This window comes from Nomascus leucogenys, chromosome 12, assembly GCF_006542625.1.
Source record: "Nomascus leucogenys isolate Asia chromosome 12, Asia_NLE_v1, whole genome shotgun sequence".
NCBI classification, from domain to species: Eukaryota; Metazoa; Chordata; class Mammalia; order Primates; family Hylobatidae; genus Nomascus; species Nomascus leucogenys.
Window position 1 is genome coordinate 31,245,060 of NC_044392.1, and position 16,976 is coordinate 31,262,035.

The following is a 16,976-nucleotide window of genomic DNA, read 5'->3' on the forward strand; positions in this document are numbered from 1 at the left end:
ATTTAGTAAGTGGTAAAAAGTGAAGGATGTTTGGAATTTCCCATGTAAATCCGAGCTTTTAGAACTTAAAGTGGTTTCTGAAATTCGGGGATGCTGCAGATGCGTCATAAAATGTATACTCATTTTTCATAATATTAAAATGCCATCCAAAAGGCCTGGAGGAGACAGTTACCTCCAGTTTCTGAATATAGACTAAGTACATTCAAGTTATAGATTATCTAGCTCCAAAGTAGTAGATGGGGATCAGTGGCAATCTGGTAGTTAATTCAGTTTCCTATTTGCAGGCAACCACCATCTAGTTCATTTAATAACAGTAAACCACCTTGTGTGCCCCATGTTGAATTTTATACATAAATGTTCTTTAGTTCACTCTGGGGGAATTTCAAAAATTATCCATAATCTTAATAGAGATGTAAATTAGGACATTTTAAAAGGTTTTGCATTGGCCCTTAATGAGAACCAAAGCAAAAGTGACATGTAGTAAAAGATAATAAAATCCGTCTGTATAAAGTTATAATTTCCAGTTTGCTAGGTTCTAAATCTCCTGTTTGTTGCTTCTGTTGGCTCTCCCTCATGGTGGCTAGTTTCTTCAAATGATATATAATATTTAAGTGGAAATTTATCTTCAAAGTTCTTTGTTCTGCAGAAGTCTTCTCTTCCCTGAGTTAAGAAAGTGTCTCTACAGATTGGTTTCATTGGTCCTAAAGTTTCAGTTGTTTTAATCCAGATTTAAGGTAATTTTTTCAGCTTCTACTGTAAATTTGGTTCTTGGGTCCCACCCCCGTATATGATACAGGACTCAGGTCTCAGTATTTTTTAATTGCCTTTATATGTATACAAATTATACACAACTTTATTTCAATAATCTTGTCTTCAAATATGTGAAGGAATTCCAATCCTTAGGATCTATATTTACATAGAATCCCCTTTTCTATATCTCTTTAGCTTTCTTTTAAGTTCTATGATGTATTTTTTGATTATGTAAATAAAAACATGTTATATGTTTTCATGTAAACAAAAAGCATAATAATAGTAATATTACTCACAGATAGCAAGCCTCCTTACTGCTTTTCCAAAGCAACAGTCTTAAGTTTTTGTGTTTTTTTTTTTTTTTTTTTTAAGACAGGGTCTTACCCTGTCACCTAGGCTGGAGTGCAGTGGCATGATCTTGGCTCACTGCAACCTCTGTCTCCAAGACTCAAGCGATCCTTCCATTTCTTTGTCTCTGGAGTAGATGGGGCTATAGGTGCCCACTACCATGCGTGGATAATTTTTATATTTTTTTGTGGAGACGAGGTTTTGCCATGTTGCGCAGGCTGCTCTCCAACTCCTGAGCTTAAGCGGTCTGCCCAACTGGGCCTCCCACTTGCTGGGATCACAGGCATGAGACACTGTGCCTGGAGTTTTTCTAATCCTCTGTGATCGCATGGTCTGTCTTTTCTAGACTCAGCTTTATTTCAGCAATCTTGTCTTCAAATTATGTGTAGGAATCCCAGTCCCCAGGACCTATATCTAGGTAGAGGCCACCCCTTTCGACATCTTCTTTGCTTTCTTTTAGGCTCTGTGATATATATTTTTTGTTTACATAAATAAGAACATGTTATACAGTATTTAGCATCTTTATGTGTTTATAGAAGGGGACCATCTATGACAATTTAGACAATATCTCCAGTTGATTCTCCATCAGAGCGACTAGAGTATAAAAATGAAGACTAATTGTGTCTATAGCCTGGTCAAAACAGTAAAATGCTTTCCCAGCACACTTTGAATAAAATCCCAGTTGCTGCATGATCCTACATGATCTCACCCCTGTCTGCCTCTCTTATGTGATCATTAGGCTGTCTTTCCCTTTACTCTGCACTCACTGTAATCCAGCCAAATTGGCATTCATTGGGGTTTTGGAATATACCAGACTCTCTTTTCTACTACCCTCTACTACCTACCCAGGGCTTTCCCAAATGCTGTCCTTTAATTATTATCTTTCCCTTGTCTGGCTGGTTCTTCCTGCTTCTTTACGCTTTGGCCTAAAATATTCACATAGACATTCTATGACCACCCTATCTAAGTAGCACCAGCCCACTTCTATGTTTTTTGTAACTTTTTACAGCGCTAATTAAAATTTCTCATCTCTTCTGTCTACAGACTGAGCTCCCTGCTTTACCAGCATTTATCCTCAAATGTAAAGTGACCCATCCAATTCCCTTTTTTATACTGCCAGTTGCCTCTCTTCCTTTCCTGTCCCTGCTCCTTTGCCTGACTCTTCATTTCTACCTACGACTTGGGGATATAGGACTGCCTTTCTAACCCTTATGCCTTCCTTACTCAGGATCTGTAAGTAAAAATCTTTGAACTTATTTCCTATTGTGGTTGTGTATTGAATTTGTGCCTTCCATCTGGAGAACATGGGGCTACCTGAGACCAAGTTTTGCCCTGGAGAAACACAGGTTGGACTCCCAGTGCCAGAGCAGTGGTCAGAAAGGCATAGAGTGGGTGTGGGTCAGACAAGAGACACAAGGCTGTCTGCCAGTATAAACAAGATCCCCCTGTGAGGGACCCCCTGGTTGTGGGTCAGACAACTAGGATGTCTACCAGGTAAAAGAAGTATCCCATGAAAGGCACTCTGTAAACACCCATATCTAGTTCCCCTTCATTTCCTGTAAGGTCAGGGTTGCTATGGTACTACAACCCCAGTTTAGCTCTGGGCTCTCAAAACAATAAGTCTTGCACACCTGTCAGATTTATTTTAAAATATGATGCTATTATAAGTAGTGTTATTTTTAATTTCAATTTTTAATTAGTTTGTTATTTATACCTGCTACAGTCTTAATTTTGGTATACCTCACAAAATTCATATTCTGGAACTTAATCTTTCATGTGACAGTATTAAGAGGTGGGGCCTTTAGGAGGTAATTTGATCATGAGGTTAGGGCCCTCATGTATGGGATTAGTGTCCTTATAAAAGAAGCTTGAGGGAGTCAGATTGCCTCTTCCATGTGAATATGGAGCAACAAGATTCCATCTATGAAGCAGAGAGCAAGCCGTTACCAGACACCAAATCTGCCAACACCTTGGTCTTGGACTCCCCAGCCTCTAGAACCAAACAATAAATTTCTGTTGTTTGTAAATTATCTAGTCTAAGGTATTTTGTTATAGTAGCCAAATGAGCTAAGACAATATAGAAATAAAATGGACTCATTGTTGATCTTGTATCCTCTGACCACAATAAACACATTTATTAGTTGTAATAGCATTTTTTGGTAGATTTCGTTGGTTTGTCTACAAAGACAATCATGTCTGCAAATAAACAGTTTCACATTTTTTTTTTTCTAATCTAATTGCTTTTTATTTCCTTTTTTGCCTTATTGCACTGGCTAGACCCACCAGTACAATGTTGAATAGAAAAAGCGAGATTGTATACCCTGACTTGATTCTGATCATAAGGGAAAAACATAAAGCCTTTCACCATTAAGAATGATGTTAACTTCAGGTTTTTCATTAATGCCGTTTAACAGCTTATGAAATTCCTTTCTGTTTCTAGTTTTCTGAGAACCTTTCCCAGAATGGATAGTGGATTTTGATGCATGCTTTTTCTGAGTCTGTCGAGATGATCATATGATTTTTCTCTTTCATATTGTTAATATAGTCAATTGCATTGAGTGGCCAATGTTACACTAATCTTGTATTTCCGGGATAAACTCCATTTAGACATGATATATTATCCTTTTTATATGTTGGGTTTAATTGTTAATATATTTTATTTAGAAATTTTACATATGTTCATGAGGGATATCTGTCTGTAGTTCTGTTTTTTGTAATGGCTTTGTCTGATTTGGGATCAGGGTAATATTCTGACACAATGAGTTGAGAAATAGTCTCTCAAATTTTTTGGCCAACTGTGTGCTACTGATATTCGTTATATACTTGATAGAATTTACCAGTGAAGTCATTTGGAGTTTCTTTTGTGGGAAAGTTTTTAACTTCAAATTTAATAACTTTAATAGATACAGGGCTATTCACATAATCTTCTTGAGTGACTTTGGTGTTTTTTCTCTCAAGATATTTGTCCATTTTATCCAAGTTTTTCAATGTATTGGCATAAAGTTGTTTATAATACTCTTTTATTGCACAGTAAAGAGTTAACTTAGTGGGCTTGGGATGCTCAAACCCTGCACTTGCCCAAGAAAAGACTAGCCTTTGACTGGCTCCTAGGACATAAGCTCCGAGCTTTTAGAATATCCCACCTAATAAGATCATCTTTATAAACATGGGGCTTTTGGCCTTACCAGATAGTTTATGCTAACAACGTGATTCAGTAAATGGCTGTTTTTGTTTGTTTGTCTTCCTGAGCCATGCTGTATCAGTTTGATGCCTGGAGGGACTGGAGATTGGGTAGCTAAAGTCAGTTATATGAGTGCTCTCTGCCTATGTGGTTGACCCCCAGTAAGAATCCTACACGTCAAAGTGAGCTTCGTGGTTAGCAATCAATACTTTGTATGCATTGTCACACATAATTGCTGGGAGAATTAAGTGCTGTCCACACAAATATACTAGGAAAGGACAGCTGTAAGCTCACACCTGATTTCTCCTGGACTCTTCCCTATGTGTCTTTTGCCTTTGCTGATTTTAATCTGAATCCTTTCATTGTGATAAACTGTAACTGTGAGTACGACTGCTTTTCTCAGTTCTATGAGTCTTTCTGGCAAATCATCAAACCTGAGGGTGGCATGGAGACCTCTCATATACTTATCATTCTTTTAATATCTGTAGACTTTGTAGTGATTTTGCTTCTCTACTGATATTGGTAATTTGTGTCTTCTCTCTTTAAAATTTTTTTTGTTACTGTCATTAGAGGTTTATCAGTTTTATTAATTTTTCTCCAATAAGCTTTTGGTTTTGTTGAACTGTTCTATTGTTTATTGGTTTTCTATTTTGTTGATTTCTGTTCTAATCTTTACTGTTGTATTTCTTCTGCTTTCTTTGGATTTCATTTGCTCTTCTTTTCCTAGTTTCTTAGGGTAGAAACTGAGTTCATTAATTTAAAACTTTTCTTCCTTTCTAAATAAGTGCTAATGCAATAAAATTTTCCCTAAGTATCACTGTAGCAGCATCCCATGAATTTTGATATACCGTGTTTTTATTTTCATTCAATTCAAAATTCCTTTTTATTTCCTCTTGATTTTTTGATTCATGGATTATTTGAGATTTTGTTATTTGGTTTCCAAATATTTTGGAGATTTTCTGGAGACCTTTCTCTTATTGATTCCTATTTTTAGTTCCATGTCATCAAAATTTAATTTGTATAATTTAAATCCTTTTAAATTTATTAAGACTTCTTAAATGTCTCATAATATAGTTTCCCTTTAATTTTTTTTTTTTTTTTGGAGTTTCGCTCTTGTTGCCCAGGCTAAAGTGCGATGGCATGATCTCAGCTCACCGCAACCTCTGCCTCCCAGGTTCAAGTGATTCTCCTGCCTCAGCCTCCTGAGTAGCTGGGATTACCGGCATGCACCACCACGCCCAGCTAATTTTTGTATTTTTAGTAGAGATGGGGTTTCTCCATGTTGGTCAGGCTGGTCTTGAACTCCCGACCTCAGGTAATCCGCCTGCCTCAGCCTCCCAAGATTAGGTTTTTAAGTCCTCTATAGCCTTACTCATTTTCTGACTCCTTGTACTATTATTTATTGAGAAATGAGAAATATCCTATTATAACTGTAGATTTGTTCATTAATCTTTGCAGTTATCTCAGTTTTGTTTCATGTATCTTGAAACTCTGTTATAATAATAACAGGTGAATAAATGTTTGTGTTTGTATGTCTTCTTGATTCTTTGACTCATTTATCATGATGAAATGATCTTTTTCTTCCCCCTAATTTTGGTCTGAAATCTACTTTATCTGATATTAATATATCCACTGTAACTTTCTTTTGCTAAATGTTAGCCTCGGTATATCTTTTTCCTCTTTCCTTTTTCTAATGACTGTTATCTATTTCCTTTATAAACTTATTAGCTATATTCTTTGTATTCTTTGTTTTGTTATTTTAGTAATTGCTCTAGGGTTTAGTATGTATTTTTAACTTATCATAGTCTATCTTCAGGTAGTATCATACCACATGTACTATAAGAACCTTATAGATATACACCTCTACTTTTTCTCTCCTGGCCTTTATGCTGTTGTTTCATACCTTTCATTTATACATGTGTCTTAAAATTCACACTGCAATGTTATCATTTTGGCTAAAATAGTAAGTTAACTTTTAAACAGATTTAAATAAAAATATATATTTACACGTGTAGATAAAATTTACTGTGTTCTTCACTTCTTTGTGTAGATTCATATTTCCACCAGGCATCATTTTCCTTCTACTGATGGGCTTTTATTTTTTATTTTTATTTTTTTTTAGTATTTCTTACAGTGTAGGTCTGCTGCTGATTAATTCTTTCAGCTTTTGTCTGTAGGAAAAGTCTTTATTTTGCCTTAGTTTTTGAAAGACATTTCACTAGATATAAAATTCTAGTTTAACTTTTTTTAAAAAATTACTTTATACCCTTCCACTCTTCTAGTTTGCATTGTTTCTGATGAGAAATTTGTATCATCCTCATCTTTGCTCCTTCTTACATAATAGGAGTTTTTTCTCTGTCTTTCAAGATTTTTACTTTATCACTGTTTTTGATCAATTTGAATATGATGTACCATGGTATAGTGTGTAGCTTGCTTGCTTTCTCTTTTTTTCTTCTTTTTCTTTCTCTTTCTCTTTTCCTTTTTTTCTCTGTCTTTCTTTCCTTCTTTTTCTCTTTTCTTCTTTCTTTCATTCTTTCTTTCATTCTTTCTTTCTTCTTTCTTTTTGTGCTTTGGGTTCTTTGAGATACTTGAATGTCTGGGTTTACAGTTTTCATCAAATTTGAAAGTTTTCTGACCATTATTTCCTTAAATATATTATTGTTCTCCCTTGTTTTTCCTCTTCTTTTGGGGCTTCCATTACATGTTAGCTACTTGAAGTTTTCCTGTAGCTCACTGATGGTCATTTCATTTTTAACATCTTTTTCTCTCTCTTTGCTTCATTTTGTATAGTTTCTATTGCTACATCTTTAAGTTCACTAATATTTTTAATAATTTTTTCTCTAATGTCTAATCTTTTATTAATTGCGTCATGTTTTTTATTACAGACATTGTAGTTTTCATCTCAAGATATTCAATTTAGATAGTTTTTATATCTTTGATTATTTAAGGTATTTTTGTATCTTTTCAACATATGGAATACAGGAATGACAAATATTAATGTCCATGTCTGCTGATTCTAATAACTATATTAGTTCTAGGTAAGTTTCAATTGATTAATCTTTTTACTGATTATTTATATTTTCCTACTTCTTTGCATGACTGGTAGTCTTTTGTTTGGTTCAAGACATTGTCAGTTTTACCTTGTTGGGTGCTAGCTATTTTTGTTTTCCTATAAATATTTTTGAGCTTTGTTCTGAGATACACTTAAGTTACTTGAAAATAGGCTTATCTTTTTGAGTCTTGATTTTGGAATTTGTGACATAACCAGAGCAATGGTTAGTCAAGGACTAATTATTCAATGATTAGTCAAGGACTAATTATTTCCTGCTACTAATGCAAGAATCTTCTGAATACTCTACCAAATGCTCTGGGAATTGTGAAGGTTTCCAGTCTGATTGATGGGAACAGGCACTATGCCTGGTCTGGTGTTTTTGCATAGTTCTTTCCCTGGTGTTTTATCCCATTTTGTGCTGCCATATCAGAATACTACAGACTGGGTAATTTATAAATAATAGAAATTTATTTCAGAGTTCTGGAGGCTGGGAAGTATAAGGTCAAAGTGCCAACAGGTTTGGTGTTGGTGATGGCCTGGTGTTCACTTCCAAGATGGCTGTTAAACATGATGTCCTTTGAAGGGGAGGAACACTGTTCCTCATGTGATAGAAGAGTGGAAGGGCCAAGCAAGGGAGAACCCACTCCTGGAAGCCCTTTTATAAAGGCATTAAACCTGCCCATGCAGATGGAACCCTCGTGACGTAATCACCTCTTAAAGCCTGTACCTTCCAATACCATTGTGTTGGCAATTACATTTTAACATGTGTTTTGGAAGGGACAAACAGTCAAATCATAGCATCTGGCTCATGTATTTCCTCACTTATATGTGCTGATCACCTTGAGGGAGACTTTCTACTGGTCTCCATGATTCTTCTTCTATGTAGCTCACTCCTTTCTGATACCTCGTCATACAAATTCTAGTTTCCTTGTTCTTCTTGCAGTCTGAGCTTCACCTCCCCAAGTGGGAGTCCTCTAGGATTTGTCCAGTCCCTCCCCTGCCACATGCTGTGGCCTGAGGACTCTCAAGGGAGTCAGCTGGGGAAATCATAGGTCTTGCCTCATTTTTTTCTCATCTGTTAGAGATCACTGTCCTTGGTTGCCTGATATCCTGTGTCTTGAAAACTATTGTTATTCTATTTGTTTATTTTGGGTTTAGAAGGAAACATAAATTAAGTCCCTGTTACTTACTCTGTTTTTGTCAAAAGGGCAAGTCCCAGAATAAGTTTCAACTATTATTCCATTTTGTAGATGAGGAAACTGAGGCACCAAGAGATTAAGTTAGTTGTCCAAGCTTTTACAGCTTGGTAGTCATAGAGCTAGAATTCAAATATTAGCTCTTGAATACTTGAGCAGTATAACTTCAGAATTTACAATTTTAACTACTACTATCTACTTTCATATTACTTCTAAGCTTGCTAAGAACTGTGGCAAACATTTCATTAAATGTTTATATAGCTCATATGAGCAGAATGTGGATGACTAATGGTCCTTAACTCCACATCCCTGTGATATTTGCATTTTCAAAAGAATATGCTTATTTATTCAGTATGCTTATTTATCTAGCATATACTATTAAATATATGATAGAAATATGTATTCTAACAAAGAAAAATGAGAAATATTCATGAAGTGTAGCAGAAGCTGTTTTTAGTTATTAACTCTCCCAGTTTCCCTCTACCTTGGAATTTTCTGGCTTGGTTTTCCTAAATTATTCTTAATTTTTGCCAACTTCTCTTAATCCGTTCTCAGACTATTACCAACTGCTTAAAAGTTTCCCTTTTTTAAACCTTTGTAGTCATTCATCAAAGACTGGGAAAATGGTGGTTATTTGTATGTAAATCACTTAAAAATGAAGAGCTACAAGTAATTTAACAGCTTGCGTTTTCCTTTGGGAAGCATTCAGAGATCTTTTCCATTAGCTTTCGGATTCCAATTTGTTCTTTTTTGTTAGAACTTTTGTCTGTCTCTGAGTGCATAACTATTAGGTAGCCAGGAGAGATACGTGGGAAAGTACCTTTTTTTTTTTTTTTTTTTTTTTACTGCTGCATTACAGGTAACTAGAAACAGTGCTGGAGATGGTGGCTGAATATTGTTGAATGAATGAGTGGATGGATGGATGAATCAAGCTGGTGGCCAGCTGGAGGAGCCTAAGGGAGACTAGACTAGACTGGGCAAAACATGTGCTGGAAATGGTGGCTGAATATTGTTGAATGAATGAGTAGATGGATGGATGAATCAAGCTGGTGGCCAGCTGGAGGAGCCTAAGGGAGACTAGACTAGACTGGGCAAACATATGCTGTAGACAGCATATTCAGATTGAAGTGATTCAATTGCCAGCACCCAGGCAATTGAGTCTTGACTATATTGTGTTCTGGCTTTAGGATATGGGTATGTTCTACTTACATTTGAATACAGTTGCATTTTGATTTCATCTAAAATAAGGAAATCATACTGACAACTCAGAAGATACGAGAAAATTGAGTTTCTCCTGTCTTTTACTTATACTGTCTTCACTGGAACATTTTAAATATGTATTTCAATGAAGAGGCAATTCCATTTAAGTGAACTAGTATTTCAAGCATTTTTAAAAAACAAAAACACATAAAAAGCATTAACTAGAACTGCTGGGCAAAATAGCCCTTCTGTTTAATAGTTTCCATCAGTCCTCAGTTTAATTACCACATTATTCTGCCAGCTTTCTCCAGAAATAATTGACTGAATGAAGTCATTTCATTTGATATTTACAAACACTAGACTTGTAAAGGGAGTATCTGTCAATTCCCCTTTGGCTTGGAAATGACTAAGGCTGACCTGGCAGTACACAACTGCTATTTTGGGCTCAGCATATTTTCATAGTCACCAACTCAGTAAGATGATGGAAAGGTAAGAGAGGCAGGTAAAACTTTTGGCCTTTGTGTTCAGTTTTCTAATTTTGTAATTTTTGCTGTGAAAAAATGAGGGAGCTAAACCCTGATTTGCTCTAAGACACAAACAGGTTGGAAGTGATGTTTTTGTGTGTGGTTGTTAGAATATCTTGTTAAATTATGAATAGTCTAGAAGGAATCTGCAAAACTTTGGGTAGCTATAGTGAAAGCTTAAACTGGCTTATCAATCATGATAAAAATGAATTACAAAGGTCAGTCTGTTAATGTTATTGATTTAATGTTCTGGAATCAAGTGTTCTTCATATAGATTAAATAACAAAGTATTATTTTGAAGGCATAATGTCAAATGGATAGGAGATAAGATGAAGATTAGGCTGGAAATTATTTTATCTCAGGCAGCCAACAGGAAATTTCAAAAGACAAGGCTAATATAAGTGAAGTTTTTAAAGAATTGAAGTAGGACACCAAATTGCGGCACTATAGATTCAGGTTTATAAGTGTCAGTCCCTACTACATAGAAAAAAATGATTCAGAAGCTTCTGGTGGTCTTCAGAAGGAATTCCAACTGTAGTAATATTTACAATGTGATGTTTTCATAGTGACTATTTATAGTCTTAAAATATTGAAGGGTGGGGAGATTGGAAGAAAGACTATTTTGGTAAGGTGTTAATTTAAGAAAACAGCGGAATAGTAGAAGTGATAAACATCTTAAGAGGCATGTAAGAAGTGAGATGGGCCAGGTGCGGTGGCTCATGACTGCAATCCCAGCAGTTTGGGAGGCCGAGGCAGGCAATCAACTGAGGTCAGGAGTTCGATACCAGCCTGGCCAACACGGCAAAACCCCATCTCTACTAAAATTAGCCGGGCATGGTAGCGCATGCCTGTAGTACCAAACTACCTGAGAGTCCAGCTGTGTTCAAAGTAGATACGGATCTACAGAACTCAACCTCTACAGAGGGATCGGGCTGGCACAAACAGTTATTAGACCAGAGAAGAAAAGAAGAATTCTGAGTTCAATATTAGCATTTGACTCCCTGAAAAGCCTCGCTTGATTATAGGATTATTGTTAAGGAAACAATCATCCCGTGATGATCAAAGAGAAATCTATGATAGAGCAAGGAGCTTAGAACAAAAGCCCGATTCCAGTAGTACTAGCCATGTGATCCCATGCCAGCAATGGTGAATTGAGAATCTTACTATCAAGTAATTTTCTAGGTTGTGGGAAATAATTGCATTTCAGTTGAAATCTTAAACTCTCATAATTACAAAAAGTATCTTTAAAATAGTACAACCATATGCATATTTGTTGTTAACTATTATACAGCTAATTGGGAGGCTGAGGCAGGAGAATCACTTGAACTGGGAGGTGGAGGTTGCAGTGAGCCGAGATTGTGCCACTGCATTCTAGCCTTGGCGGCAGAGCAAGACTCCTTCTCAAAAAAAAAAAAAAGAGATGGTTGAAGCTAATATAATTATGAAGAGTATGGAAAGAGTGAACTCAGATTTATTTCTACATTTCAGCTACACAGGAGTATGAAATCTCTTAAAGATGAGCCCGAGTAATTCAGAGTATATTTTCATCCATAGTATCAACAATAATTTCAGTTCAGTCATCTCAGCGACAACTTAGACATTTGGTGAAAACTCATTTTCATTTTATATGGTAGCAGCAGGTTGTGCAGGACAGGAAGGCTATACAGTTTTGTGAGGCCTCCTTAAGTAAAAAGTAAATGCAACACTGTAAATATACACTGAGTTATTGGGACTAGGAAGCCCAATGAGAGGCCCGCAAGCTTGAGCTTCAGTAGCTTCAGGTCAGTCTGCTTCTGGTTAACAAATTTAATTTCATTTATATAGAGTGAAAAGATTCATTGTAAGTAAAGCGTAACTAGAATATGAATGTGGTGGAAAGAGGAGTAGATTGGGATTTAAACCTGTGTTCTAGCCTAGGTTGACTCATTCATTTTCATTGCTCATTTACTGAATGCAGCATTGTAAAAGGTATTATGGAAGTGGCTGTGAATACAATGAATACAAAGGTCCATGCTTCTGGAATAAAGCACTCCATGCCCAATCTGAATTTAGGAAATAGTGTACACTCTACCCTTCTTAGTGACACACTATAGGCTTCGGGATATTAATGGCTCTGAGGGGTTTTACTGTTAATAAAAACAAACACATCATAAACACACAAGGTTTAACTTCATTTATTCCAGTTTTTAGGTTCTTTTCTTTTTTAATTTGTATAACACATACTGACATCACCTAGAAGACATTTTGGAAAATGCTGTTATAAGAAATTTTCTCACTCTGCTTTCTTGACTATTATAGCTGTTGTTCTTAGGTTTTCCTCTTTGGTCAAGTAGAAACTCTTGTCAGGTAATGGAATCAATATTCCCAGCAGTGTATTTTAGACAGACCTGTATACTTTGGACTCAGCCGGCAGTTCTTATTAAATGATACCACCCATCAAGCAGATATTGGCTGTGTGGGGTGTGATAGGTGCTTAACTGGGATGTAGGGACTGGCTTTTCACAAGCCAGGCTTATTCTTCCTGATTCCTGGGAAGACTTTCCTTTAAGCATTCTTCAGTCGTCTGAAATGAACTTTCTGCGTTAGTGGTGTTGCCTTCTGTGCTTGTTTATAGAGGTTACTACACTTGGCATGTGAATACCACCCAAGCAGCCTGTGCAGGGGTTGGAGGCTTAAGCAAAAGTAAGATTCTACTCCTTCTTCGGAGTATTTCTGAATGTGGAGGCCGCCTGAAAGGAGGCCTCTTGCCAAGTATGGCTTGGAATTTAAACTTAATGCCAGTCACCACACCTTTTTTAGGGTAATTACCACTTAACCAAACATTTCTGAGTTCCTTATAAATTGGCCCCCTCAGTCATTTAACCATTTTAGTAGCTCTTCTCTGAACTCGGTCCAAGTTTTCCACAATTCTGGTAACAAGGGAGTCTGCAGGGAATTCCATGTCCAGGTGCGGCAACCTTGCCAGGGCATTTGGTGGGGGGGTGAGGGAACAAGAGAAAGATGACAATCATCTAATATCCCTTAGGCTCTCATAAATGTATGGCAGCTTTCCAAATAACAGAGTTGAGCTCACAGTAAATGAGTAGGCGAGTAGACTGGAAATGGCTCCTTCTTTTGTTTAGGTGAAAGAAAAGCCAATGGCCACTGGCCTGCAAACAAGTAGTGAGGGTGTGTGTGTGAATTTGAAGAAATTCGTCACTTTTAGGATTAACATTATAGCCATACTTAATGGTAGGAAATCATTCTAAAGCAAAGGTTGAGAGGTTCTTAACAGGGATATTCCAAGGAAAGGCAATGGCCTAATCCAATGTTACCATTGCCCTTTATTCATCATTGGCAGTGTTTTTATGTGAATAAGGTCAGGAAAGTCTTGTCTATTATTTTTGTTTTTTCAGTATTTGATGGACCTGAATGAAAATCTGATGAAACAGATGTTACTTGAAGCTGAGTGACTTTCTCAGGGTCAAGCAAATAAGTAAATGGAGGAGCCAGAATTATACCCCAGGTATGTATAGTTTCAAGCCTTGTACTTTTTACTTGACTGTAAACAAACAAAGCAAACAAAACAAAAATATTCCTGCTCATACATCCTGTGTCTAACACTGGTTCAAAAAGTAAAATGTTAACATTTATTGGCAAGTCTTTTTTTTTTTTCTTACTGTCTTATTGTGTCCATATTTTTAAAAAAATTATGCTCATTAGCTTACCTTTTTTTTTTATAACTCTCTTTTATACCAAAAAATAAGATTCCAAAGACATCAGCATCTGGTACTCAGGTGAAAGTACATTATGTCAGTTTGCTGGGGTTCTGGGTGACCCTAACAAGGATACTGGTAAAAGTTTAAGATTTAAGTTCAAAATCAATAATAAATTCTTGAAAAATGTAGGGTACTTTTATTTGTTGATATTTGGGACATTAAAACAAATTTTAACATCTGATTCCAAAGCTAATTAAATATATGTATAATGGACCACCCTACGAAATACATTAATAAGTTACTTATGCATGGAGCGATGTATCTTTGTGGCCACTAATGTTTAAACCATATTTAAAATGCATAAATATTGTTATAAAACAAAACTAGGCAAGGAGAACCATACCAGAAGGAGTATAATAGTTAACAACAAATATGCATATGGTTGTAGTATTTTAAAGATACTTTTTGTAATTATGAGAGTTTTAAGATTTCAACTGAAATGCAATTATTTCCCACAACCTAGAAAATTACTTGATACTAAGATTCTCAATTCACCATTGCTGGCATGGGATCACATGGCTAGTACTACTGGAATCAGGCTTTTGTTCTAAGCTCCCTGCTCTATCATAGATTTCTCCCTGATCATCATGGGATGATTGTTTCCTTAAGAATAATCCTATAATCAAGTGAGGCTTTTCAGGGAGTCGAATGCTAATATTGAACTCAGAATTCTTCTTTTCTTCTCTGGTCTAACAACTGTTTGTGCCAGCCCAATCCCTCTGTAGAGGTTGAGTTCTGTAGATCCGTATCTACTTTGAACACAGCTGGACTCTCAGGTAGTTTGGTCTTTGGGGGCTGATATACCTAAAATAACTTTGAATAGTTAAATCTGACCACGTGTGATATGGCAGTTGCCTTTTAATTTTAATGGAATATTTTAGAGCATTTTTATGGAAAAGCTCTTAAAGTTCTTTTTTTCACTACCTTAATGAAAGGGGAAAATGTGTTGCTGTAGCTGTTATTTTTTATAATAAATTTAAAGGAGTTCCCACAAATCTTAACAAGTAAAATCAAATATTTAATGCTTTTGGCAGAATGCCTTTATAAAATTTCCAGAACAAAATAAAATGTTCTGTAGTTAAATTTCTTTGAATAAATTAGACTGAATTTCTAAGGGTACTTACATCATGTATCAGTATTTTCAAGTTAATTTTATATAAGGAATCATCAAACAGCATCATTACAGTAGTTACTGTTGCAACTGAAAAGATTTATGCTCACATTTTAAACCAGAACAAAAAGCTAGATTCACAAATATGAATATTCCAGACAGAAACCCAATTGTTTTGTTGTTTTTTTAAACATCACATTTCTTTGATATATGCAAATCAGGATAACCTCTAATACTAGCTGTTGATATAGGCTACAATTATAAAAGATATTGTGGGCATTCTAACTCTAAGACTTTGTGAAGGCTGGTTCTTTTAGACTAGGGGCGGTGATGTGGTGGTAATGTGTAATAAAAGCCTCTCCAGAAAGAAAACAAAAAACTTGATTGTTGGTTTCCATAGTGTAAACGTGAATTGTGGAGTTAAGAAGAGATATGTAAAATCACCCCTTACCAGCTGATGCCAATGGCATCAACCAGCTCCAGGAGACTACTGAAGAGGAATGACTTTATATTTGTTAAACATGCAACATGGGAGCAATCAGTTATAAAGGCCCGAGTTTAACAGGAAAAAATGTTTAACTGGGTAAGATGGACTAACACCATTACTTTGGGCATAGACCTCCTGAGACAGTTTTGACAAGATTTAGTCACCTTATCAAATGGAGCATTTTGAACAAATGCCTAGTCATAAACTTAAGTAGCTGTAGAATCAGTGGCTTGACAAAATGAATAGAAATAGAAAAAATTAAAGTGGTGACTTTATTTATGTTGCTTGTTATTCATAAAGAATTTTTACCATTGCTTTGCTCTGAATGAGGTTTGAGTTGGATCCTTGAAAATCATCATCATTTGTATGATAGTTCTGGGAAAGATGTTTTCCAGGAAAAGTATTTTATTAAAATAATTGTAAATAATATTTATTTTGACAGTTTCTGCTCTTCTGTATTATCTCATTGAATTTGCACAACAACTTTCTTATTATCTGTCCCATTTTTCAGATGAGGAAACTGAGGAACAAAGAATTTAAGTAACTTAAATTCCACATCTAGTAATTGGGTTAACCCAGACAGCCTGACTCAAGGGTTTGTGCTGTTAGTCAATATGCTCTTTTTTTTTTGTTGTTTGAGACAGAGTCTTGCTCTGTCACCCAGGCTGGAGTGCAGTGGCATGATCTCTGCTCACTGCAAGCTCCGCTGCCTCCCGGGTTCACGCCATTCTTCTGCCTCAGCCTCCCGAGTAGCTGGGACTACAGGTGCCTGCCACCACGCCCAGCTAATTTTTTTGTGTTTTTCGTAGAGATGGGGTTTCACTATGTTAGCCAGGATGGTCTCGATCTCCTGACCTCGTGATCCACCCACCTTGGCCTCCCAAAGTGCTGGGATTACAGGCGTGAGCCACGGCGCCTGGCCAGTCAATACACTCTCATGCCTCAAATATATTTTTTTAAAGAAACCTAGTCACTACTATAGTTAGCCAATCATTTCATACATTTTAATGTTCTTTACAGTAATTGAAATTATGTAAGATTCTTTCAACATAGGTGGATAAGAGACATATTCAGAGGGATAGACGGTTTGTAAAGGGCCCACATTTTAAGGTTAGAATAGTTCTGGGCCAGATAATCTTTAGATTACATTGACAAAATGGAGATTAAATAGTAATGTGGCTAAACTATACTCTTGCCTTTAGTTAATAGAAATCATCTGTCAAGAAACTATAAATTTGTACTCTTTATATTGCTGCTTAGGCCAGAAAGACTTTAAGGTGCCTTAAAAATAGACAGGCGCAAATATATATATATATATATATATATATATATATATATATATATCTCTACACATACACACATGTAAATA

At 36.0% G+C, this 16,976-nt stretch overlaps 1 long non-coding RNA gene across 1 annotated transcript in view; it reads left to right on the plus strand.

Moving 5' to 3' along the window:
• Positions 1-10,179: 10,179 nt before the first annotated feature.
• Positions 10,180-16,976, plus strand: part of LOC105740576 — a 60,852-nt gene continuing 54,055 nt past the window's right edge. Inside the window, exons 1-2 of the long non-coding RNA XR_001116623.1 lie at positions 10,180-10,229; positions 13,647-13,756. This is a non-coding gene — a long non-coding RNA (uncharacterized LOC105740576). The remainder of the gene's footprint in view (positions 10,230-13,646; positions 13,757-16,976) is intronic.